The 18,916-nt window shown below is 44.7% G+C and overlaps 1 protein-coding gene across 6 annotated transcripts in view; it reads right to left on the bottom strand.

Annotated features, from left to right (window-relative positions):
- Positions 1-18,916, bottom strand: part of TSPAN4 (tetraspanin 4) — a 693,477-nt gene that overhangs the window by 431,172 nt on the left and 243,389 nt on the right. For 3 of the 6 annotated variants that reach the window (XM_075928235.1, XM_075928237.1, XM_075928234.1), the window contains exon 3: positions 11,823-11,902. The exons of the other annotated variants lie outside the window; for them this stretch is intronic. The gene's annotated coding sequence lies outside the window, so the exon portion shown is untranslated. The remainder of the gene's footprint in view (positions 1-11,822; positions 11,903-18,916) is intronic. 6 annotated transcript variants of the gene reach the window in all.

Raw genomic sequence — 18,916 nt, forward strand, 5'->3', positions numbered from 1 at the left:
CCGAGTGCTGTGATGTGCCCAGTGTGGGTACTCCGAGCACTCCAAGCCAGGACTGCTTTGCAAGCAGGACACCCCTGAGAACTGTCTGTCCGGGGTGGGGGTCGGGACCCTTTAAGCACAGTCCTCGGCTAGCCTGAGACAGCATCTCCACGCTCTAAGTCCTCCTCTGATGCCCTGCCGGCACTGCTTCCGGCCATCCTTAAGCCTGGTTCAGGGTCCACTTAATGTGGACATGCTAGTTCGAATTAGCAAAACGCTAATTCGAACTAGCTTTTTAGTCTGGATGCGTTAGTTCGAATTAGCTTAGTTCGAATTAACGAATTCGAACTAAGTTAGTTCGAATGAGCACTGTAGTGTAGACATACCCCAAGAGAGGAGAACTTTCTAGGGCACTGGGTCAAGAATCCTGAACAAAATCCATCAGCACCGCCACAACATCCAGTGCACATTAACCTGCCTTCCACGAATAAGAACAAACAGCACAGTGCATGTCAATTAAATAAAATAATTAAAATAGTGCTACTACAGGTTGAACATTTCTAGTCTGGCATCCTCGGGACCTGACTGTTGCCGAACTAGAGAATTTGCTGAACCACAGGAGGTCAATATTCTCTAGACCAGTGGTCCCCAACCTTTTGAGGTTGTCGGGCGCCAGGGGGCGTGGCCGTTTGCCCGCCGGGCGCCAGGGGGCGGGGACACTTGCGCGCCCGGGGGCGGCCCCCCCCATAGCTGCATGCCCGGGGGCGGCCCCCCCCCATAGCTGAATGCCCGGGGCCGGCGCCCCCCCAAGCACCGCGCACCCGGGGCCGGCGCTCCCCCCGCCAAGCGCCGCGCGCCCGGGGCTGGCGCTCCCCCCGCCAAGCGCCGCGCGCCCGGGACCGGTGCTCCCCCCGCCAAGCGCCGCGCGCCCGGGGCCAGCGCTCCCCCCGCCAAGCGCCGCGCGCCCGGCGCTCACCGTGCGCCATGTGCCCGGGGCCAGGCCAGCCCCGAGCACCTGGCGGGCGCATGCAAATGCCCCCGCGGGCGCCATGGCACCCGTGGGCACCGTGTTGGGGACCATGGGTCTAGACGCATTGCCAACACTTTCCCTGCTTACTGGGCTCTCAGAAGACATTTAGGAGTAAATTAGAGCTAAATAACAGCACAGAACACTGAGAGCCTGGACTGGTGGCTATAATCAAACTTTATAGGACTATGGGAAACTTAGCCACTCTTGTAGTAAGTGGACATCCAGCTAACCAAAATCATGCTGGACCACAGATGGTGCCACACCAGAAAGTGCCAGACTACAGGGTTCATCCTGTAATAAAAAAAAATCCACAAGCAATATTCCCCTACTGAGAAGGGAAAAAAAATGGAAAGAACTGAATTGTTTACTGGAAAACACACAGCTACCATGATGGGGACACAGCATAAGAACCAGAAGAGGGTTGGATTCTCAAAGCCATTTTAAAAGGGGAGTGGAGTGGTATTTGGGAAATTAGTCATTTTGATGTGGCCTCTATAGATCTTTTCCCCTGATGTTTTCTAGGCAAGTTGCAGATGTTTGCCTGTGGAGATACTCAGAGTATGTTGAATTGTAACCTGCCAGAGAACTCCATTGTGCCTGGCAAAATTGAGCCTTGGTCACTGGGTCTGTTACCAAGAAAGAGCATCAATTCGATACAAGTCATGAGGGAAAGAAGCCAGATAGAGCTCATTAAATGGGTTGAATTTCAAAATTGTAACAATTTTCAGTTGTTTTAACCTACCCTTTCAGATAGCACCAAATTTCAAAATAAGCTCTTCCATTTTAAGACTTGGAATAAGCTACGCAATTCCGACAGAAGGGTGCTGTCTAGACGCACCCAAAGGGAATTCTCCAGTAGCAGCAGTAACAGAGTGCATGTACTGACCTTTGCTGAGCATGGTAGCCTGTGACTTCACTTCCAGATGGGATTAGTGCAGTGTGGTTTCCCTGGCGATCACTCAAATTTCAGCTGGCACAGAATGTCACAGGTATCTCTTGCATAGAGAATACTACAGCTGTGCACTGAACTCTGTCCCCACCTCCAGTTTGTTCCTCAATGCAAAGCAAAGTGTTGGCTTTGATTTGTAACCACCCATCTGGTGTGCTCCTAGCTGCCTCAGAGCACCACTCTTTGTGATTCATCCCAACAAGTGCAATCAGATGAACGCTCCTTCTAACATACCCTACATTTGTGCATGTGGAAAGTGGATGACTCCTATCTGGAGTTGTGAAGCATTTCCTAAAGACCAGGCACCAAGTGACCAATGTGAAAAACAAAAGCCGTTTTGGTACACCTTCTAACTCAGTGGTCCCCAACATGGTGCCTGCAGGGGTATTTCTGTGTGCCCGCCTAGTGACCAGGGCCGGACCGAGCCATTCTTGAGCCCTGGCCATTCATGCATGGCCCCACCCCCGGGCGCCCGGCAGCCCCAAAAGGTTGGGGACCACTGTTCTAACTGGTGTATGGCACATCTAGACTAAGTCAGTGAGGAACATATTTTCTGATGGGCAGCTAGAAGTCTAAGAATTTGTTCTGAAAGACGCCTAGCACCTAAACTGTTCATGGATACGCTCCCTGTTTTCTGGCTCAGCGTTAAGGCAGCTTACTTTTGTGGCAGTGGCCATCTAACAGAAGTATGGTTTTGCTGATTTTCACTCTTAGTACTTTATAGTCAATAAAGATTTGGGAACAGAACTGGTTTGTATTCTGCATCATCACTCATCCTCAGCAGAATCTTTAAACTTTGATTGCCTCTAGTGGGGCAAGATAGAATATATTTTAACCTTCAGATTCTAGCTTGAACTTGCAGGCCTTGAGTGCTTTGCAGAATCAAGACATTAGCGGCTTACCAATGAAACTTCAGACTATTTGTTGTTTTTTACCAATGAAAATCAGACACAGAGCTGGGACTCACAGTCAGGTCTCTTTGAGAGCTACCCCTGTGCCTTTGCCTCAAGACTAAGCTTCTTTTCTTCCAAGAAGCTTCACTCATGGAGTTCACATTTTATGGAAAAGTTATAAACAATTTCTTACTTAACATTTCACTCTTCTCAAGGGTAATGAAACAAAAACCTTGTAGAACAACATATAAATCAGATGAATGCAATGTCAAACTACTTTAGAAATAAGCTAGTCAGGATAACAGACTAGATCTCATGGGCTGCCATTAATTGCTGTTATGCATTTGGCAAAGATGATACCAAAAGAAATCTGATAACATAAAAGGTTCTATATTTGTGTATCCTTGATTTAAAAGGAATTTAGGGCTGGCCAAAGGTGCCTAATCAACATCACTGAAACTAAAACCCTCAGGAACATCCACTGAGCAAAGCTAATGAACCCCATATAGAAGTAAGCCAATGATAAACAGTATGGCTCAATGAACAGAGCACAGGGCTGGACCGTGGAGAAACTATTTCTATTTCCAGTTTATTACTACCCTGCTGAATGATCTTGGGCAATATTTGCCATTCTGTGCCTCTGTTTCCCCTTTTTACAAAATGTGGATAGTGATACTTTGTCAAGAAGTTTGGGCTCTCCTCATGAAAGGCACTATAACAGAACCAAATATTATATTATTATTATTATATCCTATGATAGCACCAAGACAAATACTGGGTAAATGAAAAAAGGTGTTCAACCACAGTAGGAATTGAAGAATGGGTAAAGCAATACACCATCAAGTCACATTTATTATATCTGAATGCTTATTGCGGAATGAGGATAATAAGAACCAATTCTAGTAGTTATTCCACCTTGTAACCTCACAAAACAAGGGCGCATTAGTTACACATACAACTTTTCCTATTATGTTTTGTTAATAACGTGCTATTGTCACTATAACACAGCATGAAAATACTGCACTGCACAGACAGCCTCTACTTTTGATTGAGCAGGTGCTATGGGAATTTCAGTCCATCCTTAATCATAATTAAACACTGTCGTTCCCATTTGCTATAAAGATGTGCGGGCAGTAAAATGTATTCAGAAAATAATGACATTTCTTTTAGGGAAATGATGAATGTATTTGTTCCCAAAAATAAATAAAGCCAGCATACATACTCTAATTAGGTGAAAAAGTTAACTCTGCTCACTCCTTTGCAGAGCTAGTAAGATATAGGATTAAAGGATCGGTCCTGTGAGGAACGGATTATCTGCAGCTAGCACTGTCTACCATGAGAGTTGAGGATGCTTAGCATCTTTCAGGAAGTGACCAGCAGTTTCCCAGAATGAGACGCATGATAGTCTGTGAAAGCACTTTCCTGATCTTACACTGGGGGTGTGTCTAGACTACCTAGTTTTGTCGACAAAAGTGGACTTTTGTCGACAAAACTATGCCAGCATCTACACTACCGCTGAGTTCTGTCGACATAACGTCGACAGAACTCAGCAGTTTTGTCGACGCTGGTATACCTCATTTTACGAGGCATAACACCTTCTGTCGACAGAACTCTGTCGACAGAAGGTGTTATTGCCTGTAACATTGCGTCCAGACTACGGAGTTCTGTCGACAAAGCAGCTTGCTTTGTCGACAGAACTCAATGTGTCTGGACGCTCTTTGTCGACGGAAGTTTTGTCGACAGTATCTGTCGACAAAACTTCCGTCGACAAAACGCGGTAGTCTAGACGTACCCTGGGAGAGCATGGCGGGAGGGGAGAGGGAGGGAATCAATGCAGGATCGGGGCCTACACTCTGAGGCAGGTACCAACTGCTTTACTACTTGTCTTACACAATGGGGCCTTGATCCATGACTGAGCTACCTAGACACTATATATTCAAAATAAGTTTAACCATTTTGCTATCTGCCTCTCTGAAGCACAGTTTATGGACACTAGCAACACTTGACTTGAAACTACAGATTACAAGAGGGCAGAATGAGACAAGGAATTTCCCTGGAGACTCATGTGCACCATCAGCGCCAAGTATATTACCAGCATTTAGTACTGACAGCAATTTCAGGAGGAACGCCGAGCATCCCACAGGCAGCAGAGGAAAATAGCTGGGTTACAGAGCTCTTGCATGGGGCTTAAATTGCTGCTCACATATTTTCAGAGTTCAGTGTCATCAGTGTTTCACCTTCCTAAGTTTTGTTTTCCCTTCGTAGACAGAAGAAAAGGGACTGTCAAGTGAGATTCTGCTTCATATTGATTACTGCTGTCAAATGAGCCTGCAGATCCTTCCATCTTGTCAGCCAGGAGGCATTCAACATGGAATGCCAGCCTGCTGTCACAAGCAGTAAGAAAAGAGGGCAGGAAGTGCTGAGGAGCAGGGATATGTGGAGGTGGAGGGCAGAAAAAGGATTATTCACCTTCACCGTGGCTCAACTCTTACCCCTCCTACCTAAAGACAAAAGGTCTCTAGACAGTCCAGCAAGTATTTTTCATCCTATATCTGTCTTAAACCTTGGCAGCTGCTAGATCCCTTGTTTGTGCTTAAGCATCTCTCATACAAACTTTCCCTTAAGAGAAAATAGAGGTTATCCCTTTATCCAAGTATTTTCTATATCCTCCTTTTCTCTCTAGCTCGTGTTGTGTAGCCTCCATAGCAGAATCTGAACATTTTGGCGACATCACATACCTGAATGAATTTAAATTGTGAAAGGAAATTTTATATTGCATGTCTCCAATAGTGCAGTGCTATGACCATTCACAATCCTTGAAACTCAGTTGCATCTACCATGAATCCAACCTAGGTGTTCTGAGCTTTCACTTACCAAGTTCCATACATGTTAACAGGAACTGTAAACTGTCCTCTGGCAACACTAATCAAAAGCATCTGTGCTAATTTTGTTGAGACACAAGTTTCATAAATAAAATAATTTTGTTGAGACACAAGTTTCAGACAATAAAATTCTTTTGCTGAGAAACATTTTTGTATGTTATTTTCAGCACTACTTTATATAGCAATATTGATCTGTCTGAGGCTATATAGACAGATAAGTAGAGGAGGTCCTGTTCCTATACAACTTCTATTCTAATTTGGACAATGAGCTAAAAGGAATATTTACAGTTACAAAACAAAGCAAGGAGTGATGATAAATCATTTGTTTTTATTAAAATCTCTTTTCAGATAGGAACAGATACTGGCAGACCTCGTAGTAACAGTGCAACAGTAATTGATTGATTAATTAATTAATTAATGGTATTGTGGTGGCAAAATCAGGGCTCTGCTTGTGGCAAACATTGAATGAACAAACAAAATGACCATGATTCTTGCCTCAAAGAGGTTACAGCGTAAGGACCTGCTCCAAATCAAACTGAAGTCAATAGGAGTTTTTCCTCTGATGTCAGAGGGATTTATGTCAGGTCCTAATGCCTGGATTTTGCAAGTAATTAATCAGACACAAACTTACTCATGTGAGTAGTCTCAGAAAAGTCAATAGGATGTACTCCAGTAAGTAAATTTGCACATGTGCTTCAGTGTTCACATAACTGAGGCTTAACTTCATAGATTCATTGAGTTAAAGGCCAGAGAAGATTAGATCATCCAATTTGATCTCTTGAATGTCAAGGGCCCTTCAATTTCACAGTTTCCTCTCTGTTGAGCCCAATAACCTGTGTTTAACTGAAGTATGTCTTCCAGAAATACATCCATCTGAAGTCAGTAAGAGACAGAGAATCTGCCATTTTCATCAGCAGTTTGTTCCAATAACTATTCACCCTCACTGTTAAAAAATGTGCCTTATTTCTCATTTGAATGTGTCTGGGTTTGGCTCCCAGTTACTGGTTCTTGCTGTGCCTTTATTTAGTACCCACTATTTTCACACCGGGAAGGTACTTACACACTGTAATCAAGTCACCTCTCTATCGCCTTTATGACAAGTTAACAAATTGAGCTCTTTCCATCTCTCACCATAAGGCATTTTCTCCAGCTCTCACTCATTTTTGTGGTTCTCTTCTGTATCCTCTCCCATTTTTCAATGTCCTTTTTAAAATACAGCCCCTATAACTGTATGTAATACTCCAGTAACAGTCTCACCAATCCTCTAGAGAGAAATAAACTCACCTCTCAACTCCTGCTCACTACTTCCCTGTTCATACAGCCAATGACTGCATTTGCCCCTTTTTACCTCAGCATTGCACTGGGAGCTCAGGTTGGATGTATGGGTCAGAGAAAGATATTAAAAAGCAGGGTTTTTTGTAAACATGTAACTGCTGATTACCTCAGACCTCTCACACCATGGCAGCTTGGGGCCAGGTGAGAAGCGCTTCGCCATGGCCACTATAGCTCCAGCAGACACAGCGAGGGGAGGGATGCATGTCCCCTCCCCCACTGGGGGAGGTCCAGTTTGTCTACCCTTGTGCCCCCCCCCCCCAGACAGAGTGAGGAATGTATCCATCTATACGGTTTCCCCAATGAAGGGGAACAGCCAGCAATGTTCCTGTATGAATCGAGAGGGGGAGCTTCAGCCCCACCTGTTCTTCCTAAAGGGCACCTAAGGGGAGGGAGGCTCAGGACTGGGGCAGTCCCAGACATGGGGGCACTACCAGCCTGCCCCTTTCACCTGCCTGGTGATTCTGTCTCTTTTCCGTATGGTTTTATGAGACGCAATTCCATTCTAGGCACTTCCCACTTTCCTGGCACAACCAAACTTGCTTTAAGTTAGGATAGGAGGAAGCTATATACCGAATGTAGTGGTCCTAGCTCTTATCGTTTAAGAGGAGTACCTGAACAGACAGACGTATGAATGGACAGACACACAGACAAATCAGCTGGTACAGACTGACTATGAGGCCAGAAGGGACTGCTATAATCAAGTCTGATCTCTTACATAACACAGGCTATAGTTCTACTCCAAAGATCATTCCTGTTTGAACCCAACAAACAGGCAAATCTGTAGAAAAACCATCCAAGCCTGATTTAAAAATTGCCGGTGATTGCGAATCCATCCACCACAGCCCTTGATAAGTTGTTCCAACTGTTGCTTACCCTCACTGTTAAAAAAAGTTGCATTATTTCCAGTCTGAAGCTGTGCAGCTTCAACTTCCAGCCACTGGAGCTTTTCATATCTTTGTCTGCTAGTCTGAAGAGTCCATCATCAAATAGCACTATCATTATATGGCACATTTGCCATGTTTTGACTTAACTCTTCCCTAGCATCAGTACTATTCATTGACTTCCCTGTTCACTGGTCTAATTAGATACCCTTACATTTTCACAAGAAAAAGCAGGGAAGGGGGAGAGAATGTGGGTGAGGATGCGTGACCCAGGAGGAGGGAATCATGTATAATTCTAAGCCTCACAGGATAGATGACATTCATTCATTCATTCATTCATTTTTTGGCATTAATTACAGGGTTTTCTTTACTCTGAAATATCAGGGGGTATGTCTACACTACCCCGCTAGTTCGAACTAGCGGGGTAATGTAGGCATACCGCACTTGCAAATGAAGCCCGGGATTTGAATTTCCCGGGCTTCATTTGCATAAGCGGGGCTCCGCCATTTTTAAATCCCCGCTCGTTCGAACCCTGTGCCGCGCGGCTACACGCGGCACGAACTAGGTAGTTCGAACTAGGCTTCCTAATTCGAACTACCGTTACTCCTCGTGGAATGGGTTCGAACGAGCGCGGCACAGGGTTCGAACGAGCGGGGATTTAAAAATGGCGGAGCCCCACTTATGCAAATGAAGCCCGGGAAATTCAAATCCCGGGCTTCATTTGCAAGTGCGGTATGCCTACATTACCCTCCTAGTTCGAACTAGGAAGGTAGTGTAGACATACCCAGAGTGAGTCAATTTTCAAAGAGGAGAAAAGAGAAATGGCTTTGGTTGCTGGACAGTAGAGTTGCTCTATATATTCAATAAATGGTGGCCACACCAAGGTTACGTCTAGATACATGCCTCTGCCGACAGAGGCATGTAAAACAGGCTACCTGACATAGTCAATGAAGCGGAGATTTAAATATCCCCAGCTTCATTAAAATAAAAATGGCTGCTGTACTGTGCCGGCTCGGCTGATCGTCAGCACAGCATGTGAGTCAAGACGTGGATTGGTCGACAGGGAATGCCTTTGTTGACCACTCCTGTAAACCTCATTTCACGAGGCATAAGGGAGCAGTTGACAAAGGCATTCCCTGTCGACTGATCCGCGTCTTGACTCGCGCACTGTGCCGATGATCAGCTGAGCTGGCACAGTTCAGTGGCCATTTTTATTGTAATGAAGCCGGGGATATTTAAATCCCTGCTTCACTGACTATGTTGGGTAGCCTATTTTACATGCCTCTGTCGGCAGAGGCATATAATCTAGATGAACCCCAGTAGGCCTCCAGTGTTTGTTCCATTTGATGTGTGAGTTCTCCCAGTTTGAGTAGGCTCTTTATTTTGGATGGGAAAAGTTAAGCAGGTGGTAAGTTTGGTACATACACACATTGTGTGTCAGTGTGTTCCCCGACCACTACAGCAAATTATTTGTAATATCTGGAGAACAGAGGATAGATTATCCCCCCCCCCCCAACTTCAGGTACATCTAGACAACATTCCTCTTTCGAAAGAGGAATGCAAATGAGGGAAATTGAAAATGCAAATGAAGCATTGATTTACAAATCTCACACTTAATTTGCATAATCTCTTCCGATCACTTTTTCAAAAGAGATTTTTTCGAAAAAAAAAAAAGCAGTCTAGATGGGGTTCTTTTGAAAAGAAAAAGAACTTTTTCAAAAGAACCCTGTAAGCCTCATTTTTTCAGGAATAAGGGTTCTTTCGGAAAAGGGTGTTTTTTTCAAAAGAATCCCGTCTAGACTGCTTTTTTTTCTTTTTTTTTAAATCTCTTCCAAAAAAGCGATTGGAAGAGATTATGCAAATGAAGTATGAGATTTGTAAATCAGCACTACATTTGCATTTTCTATTTCCCTCATTTGCATTCCTCTTTCGAAAGAGGAATGTAGTCTAGATGCATCCTTACTGACAGACAGAATCTTTCAGCTCTACATCTGACTCTCTCTTCAAAACCTTGATTCATTTTATCCTTCTGATTCTCCTCCAGGTGTTGGCACTTCTGGCTGAGAGAGGCTAGATGTAGCACCATCTACAATCAGCTTCTGCCACCTCTGAGTGAGGGGGCTTGCTCTCACCTCCACTCAGGAACTGAGAATCTGCAACATCCCCTAGCTCTACCAGCCTATGGGAGTCTTTTACTGTGCAACCTTTGAATGAACAGCCTTAGCCAGCATCACCTTTTATCCACTAAAGATAGGACAGCCTAACAGGCTTCCAACTCTCAATGGCTCCTGATCTTTGCATGTATAAAGGTAACATTAATTTCAGAATCCTTTTTTCCCTTTATACAAAATTACCCATATTATACTTTCTTTGACAATAACATTACACCTGTACCAGTGTCACTGGGGAGCTAGGAGATCTGTTCTCATCTCTGATTACTACCAACTACAGGTTGAACCGCTCTAGTCCAGCATCCTCGGAATCTGACCGGTGCAGAACCAGAGAATTTGCCAGATCACAGGAGATAAATATTGTTTAGCAGCATTATCAACACTTCCACTGCTTACTGGGCTCTTAGAACATATTTAGGGGAAAATGAAAGGAAAAAAACAGCAGAGAACACTGAGAGCCAGGACTGATGTCTGTAAACAAACTTCATGGGAAACTTGGCCACACCCACAATAAGTGGACATTTGGCTAAGTAAAATCAGGCCAGACCATGGATGGTGCTGGACCAGAGTGTGCTGGCCAAGAGAAGTTCAACCTGTAGTGAGAAATCTTACTTTCCACCCCAAGCAGCGCTATGGCTGTTAATATTCTGCAGTTTTGCCTAAGCACAATATAGGAGAGAGCAGGTTTCCTGTGTCCTGCTGATTCCTCCATTTTAACAGCTCCAACATTCAGAAACCATGTTGCTGCCATCATTCTCCTAGATGTGCACTGATGAGGACTCCTTTTGGGCCTAGGTATGTAACAGTGTAGTTGATTAACCAATAAGCTTTTGCTTATCAGTTAATGCTATAGACTACACGCATTCCCCCCATTCCCTTGCCAGTATAGCAGGCTGGCCAGCAACCCGTATCAGTCCTGGCTCACGCTTGGTGTGGGACCTATCCCCACTGTGGCTCTGCAATTAAAGTATATTAAGAGCCAGGCAGGCAGGCAGCCCGGCTCAGTTCTGGCTTGTGCCAGGTCTGGGAGCTCCGGCCCCCCTGCCCTGGGGACAGGGGCAGCTGCCACCCCACCCTGCTGCCTCTCTATCAAAGGCAGCAGCACGGGGTGCTAGGCGGGAACTGGTCCGCGAGGAGAGTTGGTTTTTAAATTGGCTCCTCTCATGGACCAGTTCCTGCCTGGCACCCAGTGCTGCTGCCTTTGATACAGAGGCAGCAGCGCAGAGTGGCAGGGGCCTCCTCGGGAGTGGGGCCAAATTGCACTGGCTGCCTGCCCCATCCCCGGGGACTACAGAATAGTCAAGTAACTGATAAGAATTCATGACAATTCAATTAACCGATATTTAACATCCCTATTTGGGACCTACTTTTAAATCAGCCATAAAAGATACCCAAATGATGTGAGGTGCCCCCACCCATCACCTCCTTGTCCAAAGGGCTGACGACATTGTCTTCACAGTGCTAGCTGGCATTCACCAGCCCAAGGAGAAAGAGAATCAGGCCAGAAAACCAAAGCTGGATTCTCCAGTGTGGCAGTGGACAGCACAACTCACTTTCCAAACTGGCTTCTGATTTTAATTGTAATAGCTTTGAATTCTCCCTCTCTAGGAAATTCTGTAAGCATAAGGGTTCTTTAAGTATAAGTTTAGATACACACTTTGAACTTGGATTTGAACTTAGATAAATCAATCACATACAGTACCTTTCACGGGGCCGTGAGCTCACACCGCCCTACGAGATTCAGAAGGATGAGTTGGCCCACAAGGTGTCAGGAAATAGACACTGGGGGAAAAAAGAGTCTGGGTGTCAGATTCCAGGTGCCATTTGTAAAAATCAGAAAGCTACTCTGTAACAATTCCATATTGGGAAGGGGAAAAGTCTCCCATTGATTTCAAATTGTACTGCATGAGTTCCCCAGTAGAAAAAGCATGTTGCTACTTCTAGGGCGCGGATAAAAGTTATCGGACATGTCACCCAAGAAGGAAGAGGATTCAATTTGCTAGACATGGCCTTAGTTCACCAAAACACTTGAGCATGTTTAAGTCCCACCGAAGTCAATGAAAGTTAGGAATGGGCGCAATTTTTAAAAGCACATAAGGGGATCAGGAGCACAGATCCCATTGACTTTCAGTGGCACATAAGCTCTTAAATCCCATACGTATATTTGAAAATCCCACCTCATCCGCTTTAAATTAAGCACAGGTTTAAATGGTTCATTTAATCAGGAAAATATTAGCAACTTTTCTGTATAACCTGAATCATGTCACACATTGATCTGGATACAAGTCCTTTAAGTTTTACCTTTTCCATTTAAAATAAGTACACAGCTAGCAGTTTCATTTCACTAATCCATCATTCTGGATAAAACACATGTCTGCCAAGGAGGAGAGGGACAGCAGATTACAGTATTGCCAACCCAGAACAATCATGAAATGTTTAAAAATAATAGATGTTGGTTCTTTTTCTTTGCCTTCTGGGTTTTCAGCCTTTAAAGCATCGTTTCCCCAGCTTCCCTACACAACTAAATGTTTAGATGTTTTTTGAAGGAAAGATCAGATTATCCCATTATTTATTATATGGCTCCAGAAGCTGAGTTTTTTTTTTTTTAAGACAAATACTATGAGATTTTCAACAGGGTTGGAAGAGTTGGCAACACTGCACAGAAGGGAAGGATGACCATATATAGTAGTTCATGGCATTAGGAAAGTAGAAGACGATAGATCTCACAAAGTCAAAGAAATTGTATGAGGACTGGAGGTGAAAAAAAACACTTGAACAGAACAACACAAAAGCTGTGTGTGGGCAGAGTTCAATACAGGAAGGTGTTTATTACACTAGTAACAAATCACTCTTTCCAACAGGATAGAGAAATTTCAGGCAATATTACATTTCAAGTTCCTAGGATGAAGGAGAATAAAAGTGACATACCACAAGGTTAGTTTATCGCATGTCATATTCTTTGCAATAAAAGCAGCTTTTTCATCTCTGCAAACAGAAGTATGCACAGATGCTTTACCCATGCACACCTACATGTGTATGCAAACTTCACAGAGAACCACATACAGGAATACGACTTACCAAAGATGCTGGAATGAGGGGTGCTAGGGGTGTTACCACCTGCCCTGGTTTGTAGTAGTTTCTATTGTTTGCAAGGTTTACAGTTTGGTTCAATGGTTCTCGGTGCCCCATCTATACAAATTGTTCCAGCACCTCTGCTACATATTTCTAGATAAGGGACATGTCAGGTCTAAAGAGCCCCCCCTTAAAAATCCCAGCCATAACTAAGTGTCACCTTTCATCCCCTAATCCATTTTCTTTGCCATCCTGCTAGGTTCAGAGATTTTTATATGATACGCGTTCACTAGGTAGTGAAATACAAGGAAGAAATAGCTGTCTTTTCAAAGGCAGAAGAACATTTGGTAGGTGCTGATGTTACATCCTGATAAGATGCGGACAGCCTGGGAACCAATGAACCTTAAATTCTCCAAAGACCTGTTAGTACAAATAGGATTTGGTGACTCTTCCCATCCTCCAACCAAACTAAAGGACATGGTCATGAAAAGCACACAAGAACAAAGCTGGGCTTTACTGATCCATTATCTAAGTAACAACAACCCCTGTCTTCCTTACCCCCATCTCCCCTGCTACAGAGGGCACAACACATTTAGAAGTTTTGGCTTCTGAGGGAAGATTGTAAAAGTAGGGTGGCAGGAGGCGTTGAAAGTTTGGATATAAATGCTCAGTCTGCGGCATCAGCTGTTGTGTAGTGCATTTTGGCCAACTGAATTTATCAGTGATGGACTCTTAAGGCCAGGTCTACATTAAAAGGTGACAGTGAAGCAAGATACGCAATTCCAGCTATGCAAATTACATAGCTGGAGTCTACGGACTTTGTTTTGCATTTTCCCACTGTCCCCATAGCAGGAGGCCAATGGGAGCAAATACTCCTGTCAGCTTCTCTTACTCCTCGCATAAGCAGGAGTACTAGCAGCTGGCGGAGACACTCTCTGAGTTGGATTTAGCAAGTCTTAAGTAGTTAAGACTCACTAAATCAAACTCTGGAAGTTCTGTTTACTTTAGCATGGCCTTACAGTTCAGGCTAATCTAAGGGATTGAATTATTTCAATAATTTAAGTGATTTAAACCTTTCAAGCCTTTGGCATTATTTTCTCACCAGGCATTCCCTGTCTTCAGGTCAAAGTTACCCAAGAGGAAGAACTCCAAACCTCTCTTTCAAGTGAGGAGGATTTCTCTGTCCTTTGCCTCTGAGGATGTTTTATTCAAATGTCTCTGCAGAACAAAGGAAGCCACACAGAATTATAGCTTCTTCCTACCTCATGGGGAAAATATTATTAAGACAAAGAGGAAGGAAAAAATGAGAACATTCTTCCCCTTGAAGCACATTCTCAGTTTAGAATAGGTAAGGCAGAGAAAATCTATTACACAGATCAGCAATTTAACTAGAACACTAAAAGGTTTTTCTAACAGGTGACACACCTTAAATTAAGAGAAAGGAGACAATGAACAATCGATCCCACTTGTCAATCTTCAGCAACCATTGGATACTTCTGCACCTGAGCAAGCACATTGCATTGGGCACAGTGGCTAGACCAGATTTCCCCCAACTCATCTTAGTTCCCAAATTAAGGGTATGTCTACAATGCAACACTATTTCAAAATAACTAGCACTATTCCAAAATAACTTAGTCCGCATCAACACAACAGGCAGTTATTTCGAAACAGTGTCAAAATATGGTCAAGCTGGACGACTGCTTACTCCGACTCCTGTAACCCTCATTGTACGAGGAACAAGGGAAGTTGGAAGTAGAATGCTCTATTCGAAATAAGTGTTGAGTAGATGCTCCCTATTTTGAAATAAGCTATTTCGTAGCTATTGACATAACTCAATTTGCATAGCTTATTTAGAGTTCAGCTCTGCAGTGTAGATGCACCACAGATACTAGATTTTGTGAGCAAGTAGCATAAAAAGAAGAACATCTGGTGGAATTTGACAGGCCCATGGGGACTTCAAAGGAACAGGGGGAATGTTTTTACTCTCCATCCTACCATAGCTGAGAGCTACAACTGAGTTCCAATTTCAACTGGGGGAGGGAGGGAGATAAAAAGGCACAGCAGAGCAAAATGAAGTAAACACCTTGTGCATTTAGCATAGAGCTTTCCAAATCAAGAGAGAGTTGATCAGACAAATAAGGGGAGGAGGAGTCCTGGAATTTTTTGCCTGAATCAGGAGAGGTAAAAGCTGTATTGCTCCGTTAGCTTCCAGTTAATGCAACGTACAAATGGCAAGACTGCTGGGATGGGTTCTTGCCCTTGCATTGCCTTGCTCTTTCATACCCAGTGGAAGGGCTATTTGCACGCACCCCTGGACACTAAGCTATGCCCCATGACCGTTTTGCTGCAGCTCTGGCACATGTTTAAAAGAGTGTTAACATTTCACCCCAAACTTTCCAAACATGCAAAGAAAAACAAACATAATTTGGTGAAAGCGGAGTTCCTTTTCAGCCACAACTTCCCTCAATGATTACTTTCATCTCCAGTGCCATACATCAGAACTTATGGCTGCTGATTGTTCACCGATAATGAATGATACCCCTTTCCCAAGAGCTAGCACAAGGGATCTGTAAATGCAACACTTGAGTCCTACACAAGTTCTCAAAATATTGCTTAAATGGTGCAGAGTCCTTGTACGGTCTGTTTCACTATTTGTGTGATACAAAAAAAAGGCCGAGACTTCCCAAACCGGAAGACATGGATGATAAAAGATGTGGGTGGTAATGATGTTAAGTCTCAACTAATTGCCTAATCAAATAGTTGATGCATTTTGCATCAACTATTCGATTAGTTGATAGGGGGCCTCTGCCTTTGAAGTGTAGCAACAGTCCTAAGGCTGTTGCTACACTTGAAAGGCGAAAGCGCCGCGGTCAGCTGGGAGTCCTGATGCTGGGCTCCTCACGGCGTTTCAAAGCAGCGGTACCTCACAGAGCCCAGAATCAGCTGGCCCCAAGCTGCATGAGGAGTTTCAAAGTGGCAGGACCCCGTAGAGCCCGGAGTCTGACCCACTCCACTTTCCCCCCTTGCTGCCTCTTTCTAATAGAGGCAACAAGAGGCAGGGGAAGTGACTAGTCGGCTATCCTGTCGACTAGTCCTTCACATCCCTAGTGGGTGGGAGAGAAAAGAGTATCTGTCACACGCCGCCCACCTGCTGTGGGACTGGGCATCCGGGGCAGTGGTGCCCCTAGGTTCCTTACACGGCCTATGGCCAGATTAGTAGGGATTCTGCGACCTACAATGAGTGATTCACTGATTTTCCCCTCCACTTGCTGCCAGGAGGGGAGAGAAGAGGGTCCGGGCCCACCCTCACTCCGGACCCCAGCGCAGGGCCCTAAGGCGAGGTAAGCGTCCTCACCTAACGGAGAGGGTAGCCAACCCCAAACCCTCCATTCTCGGGTTCCGCGGCCCAGCCCTGGGCCACTTCTCCCCCGCCCCCCCCCCCCCCGGGAGGTTTAGTCCCTATGCGAGGGAAGCCCTTACCCGGCTCGGCCTCCCTCCTCCACCTCTGTCCGTCTCTGTCCTCCCCCCTGAGGGCCTCCCCGGCCACCTTTTGAACCTCCCACCGCCGGCCCGCCGCCCCGCCTCCACGCAGCGTCACCCTCGGCCAGTGGCCCCGCCCCCAACGCGGGGACGTCATCAGCTGGCGCCGGAGTTTGCCCCTGCCCTCCCTTGCCGGTCGTTCCGGCCACGCCGGCAGTACTCCCGCCTGACTGCGCCTCCGAACCCTCCCGGTGGACCCCGAGGCCGGCCTGAGTGCGGGGCGCGGCCGTGACGGATGCCACCCCATCACAGTATCAAAATTTAAAAAGCGGTGAAAGCAGCTAGTTTTCAGATGTGTTGGACTCCCGCAACACTCGCTAAAGTTAGATGCTCAGCACCATTGCCAGTCAGGCCAATACTTTCCCATTGTTTAATGTAGATGCTCTCAAAAGCAAACTAAGTCCTCAACTCTGCAGTTATACATGTGCTGAACTGAATACTTGTGAGTAGTCCTCAATGGGACTCTGAATATGTGTAAAGTTAAGCATATATATATATATAAGTGCTTGCAGGCTCAGAGCTTACTTTACTTAGTATTTATTATAGGTTTGATTGTTTTGAAATGAGAGCTGTGGATGCTTTGACAAATGGATTGAAAGGTTTTGTTCAATACATTTTACAATGGTGTCTATGAACAGGCATCTTAAGTATGTACTGAAGCGCTTTGCTGAGTCAAGAATAAGGTCAGGTCTACACTAAAAGGGAAGGTTGAATCAAGATACACAACTCCAGCTACATTAATTAAGTAGCTGAAGTCAATGCACTTTGTTTCAAGTATCCCCGCTGTCTCCAAGGCAGGAAGCTGATGGAAGCAAATGCTCTTGGTTTCCATTACTCCTCACAGGAATAGGAGTATCAGATGCTAACGGGGATGCCCTCTGACAGCAATTTTATGAGTCTTAACTAGACTCACTAAACCGAACTCCAGAAGATTACTCATAGTAGCGTCCATCTTCCTTTTAGTGAAGACATGGCTGAAGAGCTACCCCCCATACTGAAACAAAAACAATCACCAAAATATACATCCAATCACTGCAAGAGCGACTGCAAAATTAATAGCCTTCAGGCAGCCAATCCAGTAGACGACAGGAATCACTTCCCAAGTAATGCAAAGAACAGGGATAATGCAAGGGAAAGAAATTCAGAAGACGCAAGAAGGGGGCCCATGATACTACCAGGCATAGACGAGACTAGATAAATAATATTTCCATTACACCCTCGAACCAGCCAACAAGCGATACAGGCAACTTTCTCCCACTCTCAAGTCCTGGCCTTGACTGAAATGTGGATAAAAACAAATCTGATCAAGCTGACTGACTCCTGTGCAACTACATATGGTCAGAGGAGAAGGATCAAGTACTCTGAGCCTAAATATGAAGGAATTTATATATTAACAACAACCTGAGCTGTATTCTTAGTGCCCTGACAGCTGGTGTAGATCGTGTAGAATGGGGATAAGAGAGACATCTTCATTCCTATTGTAAGTAGCAAGCAAGAAGCTGTAGCAGCCTCTGGGCCAGTGGTTATAGCTATCCTAACAAGACACACCATACAGTAGCATAGACTGGAGGGGACATTGGTATAGAGAAGCAGAAGAAGGTCTACATCTCAGACAAACGTGTATTTTGCAAAAGCATATGGATGGTAACAGATCTGCACCAATTCTTACTGTGATGACAGGTTTCAGAGAGGTAGCACTGTTAGTCTGCTTCACCTAAAACAACAAGGAGTGATATGAGTAATGTCTCCAGGTATTCTCATCTTCTTCTGGGCCACATCCACCCAAGTGAATTAGCTCTGATGTAACACTCCCAGCTTTGTATCCCTACCACCTGTTTCTTTCACTTCTTACATCTGAGTTGCAACTCACAAAAGCTTATGCCATAATAAAATTGTTAGTCTTTAAGGTGCCACTGGACTCCTTGTCATTCTTGCTATTTGAAACTTCTTCTTATGAATTGAGTTGGTCAAAAATGAGAACAGAAACAGTGTGAAAAAGTCTGAAATTTGCTAGTTATTTTTCGCTTAACAGAATTCAGAACTGAATCTTTTTTTGTTGTATTGCAAAATATTTTCAGGTTTGTTGTTAATTAGAATGATCAGGGCTCGACAAATTATACAATCTACTCGCCCATTGTGAGTAGATTGTAACCCGGAAGAGCTGGGTTCGAGCGATCGCATGCG

The sequence above is a fragment of the Pelodiscus sinensis genome, chromosome 4 (assembly GCF_049634645.1).
Source record: "Pelodiscus sinensis isolate JC-2024 chromosome 4, ASM4963464v1, whole genome shotgun sequence".
NCBI lineage: Eukaryota > Metazoa > Chordata > Testudines > Trionychidae > Pelodiscus > Pelodiscus sinensis.